A 6,212-nucleotide genomic window follows, 5' to 3' on the forward strand; every position below is an offset into this window, starting at 1 on the left:
ATATAGTCCTATTTTTCTGAATTAGGAGAGTGTCTTTTGTCTCCCCACTTTTTAAGAAAGTAACATTTTTCTTAATATATATTTATTATACAAAATGTTGAAATGTAAAGAAAGCCAAACACAAATTTTCCTAACTCTACCATCAGCTATTCTTAATAGAGAAACTTCCTCCAGGGATTAGGCAGCATTGTGGCTTCTCATAAAACCCAGAATTGGCCACTTACTAATGGTGTACCATAAGACAGAATATTTACTCTAGGAAAGCCTCAGTTTCTTTGGCTATAATGAAAGTAATACTGATGTTTGTATACCAGACTTATACTGTGTGGTTATATTAGTCACACTGTGCTTTGCATCTTCTTGTTATGATTATTATTCTGTGTGTATGTGTATTTATGTATCATATATATGTCTGAAGCCTTATATATAAAAGATATGCTTGTGTATATCTGTGTATTTATACAGTACATATTTTTATATAGTTGAGTCCTTATATGTAAAATATATGTGTGTATATATATTTATATATACCTATATTTTTATACTCTATATTTTATATTATGTTTTAAATTCTGCTTTTGTCACATAACAGTTAATATAATATTTCCCCATACTAACATAGTGTGTAAACATTGTTTTTAATGTATATGGATTATTGCATGGTTTTGTCATAGTTTATGTTTCTCACCATTCTCCTATTGCTGTTTTTTGCTTTTTGTTTTTTGTTTATTTATTTATTTATTTATTTTTATTTTTTATTATACTTTTAAGTTCTAGGGTACATGTGCATAACGTGCAGGTTTGTTACATATGTATACTTGTGCCATGTTGGTGTGCTGCACCCATCAACTCATCAGCACTCATCAATTCATCATTTTTATCATGTATGACTCCCCAATGCAATCCCTCCCCCATCCCCCCTCCCCATGATAGGCCCCGTGTGTGATGTTCCCCTTCCCGAGTCCAAGTGATCTCATTGTTCAGTTCCCACCTATGAGTGAGAACATGCAGTGTTTGGTTTTCTCTTCTTGTGATAGTTTGCTGAGAATGATGGTTTCCAGCTGCATCCATGTCCCTACAAAGGACGCAAACTCATCCTTTTTTATGGCTGCATAGTATTCCATGGTGTATATGTGCCACATTTTCTTAATCCAGTCTGTCACAGATGGACATTTGGGTTGATTCCAAGTCTTTGCTATTGTGAATAGTGCCGCAATAAACATACGTGTGCATGTGTCTTTGTAGTAGAATAATTTATAATCCTTTGCGTATATACCCAGTAGTGGGATGGCTGGGTCATATGGTACATCTAGTTCTAGATCCTTGAGGAATTGCCATACTGTTTTCCACAATGGTTGAACTAGTTTACAATCCCACCAACTGTTTTTTGTTTATTTTTTTGAGGCAGGGTCTTGCTCTGTCATCAAGGCTAGAGTACAGTGGCACAAACATGGCTTACTGGAGTCTTGAACTCCTGGGCTCAAGCAATCCTCGTACCTCAGCTTCCCCAGTAGCTGGGATTGTAGGCACATGCCAGCATGCCCAGCTAACGTGTTTACTTTTTGTGAAGACGGGGTCTTGCTGTATTATCCAGGCTCGTCTCGAACTCTGAACCCTCAAGTGATCCTCCCACCTCAGCCTCCCAAAAATCTTGTTCTAAAGAGAAAGCCAAGTTTCACCTTTGCATTAGTGTATTAGTAACATTAAACCTAATTCTTAATAAGACCTTATAAACAAATCTATTCAATCTTAATTAGTTTAACCATAAGGTAAAATTTTAATAAACCTTTTTTAATCTTTTACAATTTTCTATTAAGCAGTAGATCAGTTCAGTAAGAAAACCATGTTATTCAGACACATGAGCCCAGATTTTGGCCCTGCATTAGTATGCTCTTATTTTAGTGTTCAACATACAGAAAAATTAAATAATCCCCTTCAAATCTTAGCAAACTTGCCTATACCTACAGAACTTCCTTTATAAGATCAACACTTCACAAACCCTTTACACCTTGCTTAAACCTTCAGTTTTGTCCCATTACTTTTTTAGGTTAAGACAATTGTTAAAACCCTCTGAGCTAGACAAAATTTCATTTCCTTTAACAAAAACCATATTCCCATGCCTTCTTATAGCCTCCCACCAAAACCACATTCTTTTTTCCTTCTACACCTTGCATATAAAACTGTTTTTCCAGTAGTCTGAAGTGCATGCTGCACTGTTAACTTTTAGCAAATTTTATTTTTGGCGAGAAACCTGGTAAACAAGCCATTTTAGCCATGTATAATATTGCAGAACCCATGACTTTTCCCAGTCTAGCCAGGGGACCTGCCTAACTCCATATGTCTCCAGGCCTTACCTAGAATCTATTGGCTGTAGAACAGACAAACAATTAGTAAAAGTCACAGAAGCAGTTTATCACCTTAAAACATCAAGCAAACAGTGTTTGACCTGCCAAATTTAGACTAAATATATAAACTTTGAAGACATTTTCATTTTACTTTACCAATAATCTTCTGTCTTTTTTATTTACAAAAAGATTATTAGAATCATGAGACCTACAGGCATTAAAGTTTCCATTTTTCTGACAATGTTTGATTCAAGTGCTTGTTTTTCTTTAAGCCAATTAATTGGAGCTCTGTATATAAACATCACACACTCAACGCATATAAATACACAGAAACAGAGAATCAAGACAAAACTCCATTGACCAAGAAGTTTTTGGAGGGAAGGCTGGAGCTTTCAAACAACATCTATACATGTAGCCCAAATATCAACCTTAATTAAGTCGATTTCTAACTATGGAGCTCTCAAGAGAAAAGTTCTTTTAAAATCTTTTATTACCAGATTTCAGTGAGGACAAACTCCGACTTGTGAATCCTTTTACTAGAGGTAACCTTCTGTGTGAAATTAATAAGCCTTAACTAAGGGGATGACTTAAACAGGGATGCAGGAGGTGTCTCCAAAGAGATGGTAAACGATTTATAAGATCTAGAACATCCCCCAGGCCAGCCGCGGTGGCTCACACCTGTAATCCCAGCACTTTAGGAGGCCGAGGCAGGTGGATCACTTGAGGTCGGGAGTTCAAGACCAGCCTTACCAACATGGCAAAACCTTGTCTCCACTGAAAATACAAAAATTAGCCGTGAGGCGCAGTGGCATACACCTGTAATCCCGCTACTTGGGAGGCTGAGGCAGGAGAACTGCTTGAACCTGGGAGGCCAAGGTTGCAGTGAGCCAGGATTGTGCCACTGCACTCCAGCCTGGGTGACAGAGTGAGACTCCATCTCAAAAAAAAAAAAAAAAAAAAAAAAAAAAAATCTAGAATATCTCCAAAGGTGTAGTTCAGAGAAAAAATTCAAGATAAGAAATGAGAAGCTGTGCATGGAAGGGAAAAGAATCAATAAATGGCAAAAGTTCCACAAGTATTAAACCAAAAAGGACTTGCTCCCAAAGCCTAGAATTGAACCCAAGCCACCCACCACTGTAGGAGGGCAATGCCTTTGCAACTGACCTGCAGTACAAGGTGACTGCTGTTGTCTTTCTCAGAAGAAGTCTAGAGCATTTTCAAACTTGCAAAGGATTTTAACTGCTCAAGAGAATTTTCTAAGACTAACCACGTCATTATTATGCATCCTTCTCTTAATTTAACCTTTTTCTTTCATTGAGGTAATCAGTTCCAATAGTGACTCAATCTAAGAAACCTATTAAAGTCTAGATGGTAATTTTCTAGTTTTTTTTGTTTTTTCCTTTCTTTTTACATTAGAAGCAAAAGGTATCTAGGGTAGAAGAGGCATCTCCATGATCCCCAAGAATTCACTCTCAGAAATGGGCTTAAGATAGCAAAAGATGACAAAAGCCCTATAGAGATGGGACCTTTTCAGACAAAACTCACCCAAGGGCTTGACACATTTGGGATGAAGAATGTGCTGACTCATCTCAAACTCCCAGCACTTTCAGATTGGGTGCCTGACATGAACTTGAAAATTCCTGTTCTCTGGATGGTGGAGACCAAGAGAGAGTATCCCCACGTGGTCACAAAGTCATGCTCTCAAGGATGTAAAACAAGATTAGAGGGAAGCCTCATTTAGTTTTTGTTTTAGGGACCCACAGCAAAGTTTGTAACTGACCCATCGAGAAGTACACCAGAATCATTGCAACCTCAGAGTAACCTCTCACAGGTCCTTTTTCTTATTAATCAACAGTGATTTTTACCATTCACTTACCTGATTTGCTCAGATGAGAGAGAGAGGCCAGAAGCCTCACCGGTAAGAAATTCTTACCTTTTGTCAGCACGGCGGGTTTCTGATCTCCCTTTCCCTGAGCGACCCTGGCCGTGTTGGCCACCGCACCATAGTCACAAAGGAAAATTACTTTTGGCCGGGCGCGGTGGCTCAAGCCTGTAATCCCAGCGCTTTGGGAGGCCGAGACGGGCGGATCACGAGGTCAGAAGATCGAGACCATCCTGGCTAACATGGTGAAACCCCGTCTCTACTAAAAAATACAAAAAACTAGCCGGGTGAGGTGGCGGGCGCCTGTAGTCCCAGCTACTCGGGAGGCTGAGGCAGGAGAATGGCGTAAACCCGGGAGGCGGAGCTTGCAGTGAGCTGAGATCCGGCCACTGCACTCCAGCCCGGGCGACAGAGCGAGACTCCGTCTCAAAAAAAAAAAAAAAAAAAAAAAAAGGAAAATTACTTTTGTGTGATTCATGGAACTATAGGCAAAAACCTCTTGACTTTATCAGATTTCACCCAATAGGCTGTGCGGGGGAGCGAGGGAGAGGGGTGAGAGACCAACAAATTAACATTCTTTATCTCAACCTGGTGAAACACATATAACAAAACAGACAGTAGGCACGTTGCTCAGCACCTAATACTGACTTGTCAAGGCTCAAACTTTTTCCAGTGCGTCCCTGTCATCTTTGATCCACTCAACGTAGGGAGGGATGACCTCTGACTGGGAATTCTTTGGGTGATGTCTGGACAACATGAAGAGCAGACAGTCACCCCAGGTCAAACCTGTTGAACTTCCTTCACTGCTCAGCGAATGTGATCAAATAAGGAAGGTTCTCCAAGTTAGGTCTGCTGGACTTCCATCACCAGTTCCTTTAGAGATCCCCTCTAGATGTACAAACACACACATACAACAAAGACAAGATGGACAGAACGTCTCCCAAACCAAGATTCCTAAGCAGGAATTCCAAGAGTATGCTTTCCAAAGTAACCTATTCTCTGAGAAATCTCCCTGAAATCTTCCTTTTTGAGGAGAAGTCTCCCCAACCAAGACCCTTCATACTAATTAGGGAGAGCCAATCGAGATCCCTGAAGGGGCCAAACTTAGATCCCTTAAGAAGCCAAACCAGTTAGGAGAAGGAAGGAGGCATTGGCACCACCTAGAATACCCACCAGACCAGTTTAGAGATGTCTTTACAGGAACAATTTCTCTACTGCAATTAAATCCATGGGCCAGCAGTGTGTTGCTGGTAGAGATAGTGCCAGTGTCAGCCCCCAGTCCAGGAGAACTATGCAGCCACTTGGGCTGGCCTCTGGATCTGTTGCTTGTGGGGGACTGCCAAACCGTGGGCAGGTAGCCACAAGGGTGATCCCAGACAAGCCCCCAAATTTGTAACTACCCAGGGATTCTTCCTGCCCGCTGCATAAAGACAGACCATGGTATTGTAGTGGAGAAAAAGTTCAATAGACACAAGGTCAGCCACCCCATGTGGGAGTTGGAGTTCATACTCAAATCATTTCCTTTAAAGCTTGTAGGTTAGGGGTTTTTTAAAGGCAGTTTGGAGGAAGGGGTGGGGTGGCCAGGTAACAGGTACTTGCAGCTGATTGGGTGGGGCAGAAATCATAGGGGGGTTGAAGCTGTCCTCCTGGGGCCAAATCGCTTCTGGATGGGGCTACAGAAGTGGGTTGTCAGTCCAGGTGGAGCCAAGGGTGTCAGACATGCAAAAAAACCTGGAAAGACATCTCAAAATGCCAGTGTACAATAGTGGTGTTATTTGCAATTGGGAAAGTTTCATTTCTTATAACCTCCAGAATAATGTCTGCGCCTTAGCAGGACTCAAACTCCTCTCCTCGTTTCAGCCTGATGGCTTCCTTTTAGCTTTACAAAAGCAGTTGAGTTTTGGGCAAGGCCTATTATCATTTAAACTGTAGCCTGGGCCACCAAGACCGTGTCCACCCTGCAAGCACAGAGCCTCACCCTCACC

General features: G+C 41.1%; 1 protein-coding gene and 1 pseudogene across 2 annotated transcripts in view; both read left to right on the plus strand.

Annotated features, from left to right (window-relative positions):
- Positions 1 to 6,212, plus strand: part of FNIP1 (folliculin interacting protein 1) — a 161,491-nt gene that overhangs the window by 136,048 nt on the left and 19,231 nt on the right. The gene's annotated exons all lie outside the window — the stretch shown is intronic.
- LOC104676676 overlaps positions 5,948 to 6,212 on the plus strand; it is a 1,424-nt pseudogene continuing 1,159 nt past the window's right edge.

This window comes from Rhinopithecus roxellana, chromosome 3, assembly GCF_007565055.1.
Source record: "Rhinopithecus roxellana isolate Shanxi Qingling chromosome 3, ASM756505v1, whole genome shotgun sequence".
NCBI classification, from domain to species: Eukaryota; Metazoa; Chordata; class Mammalia; order Primates; family Cercopithecidae; genus Rhinopithecus; species Rhinopithecus roxellana.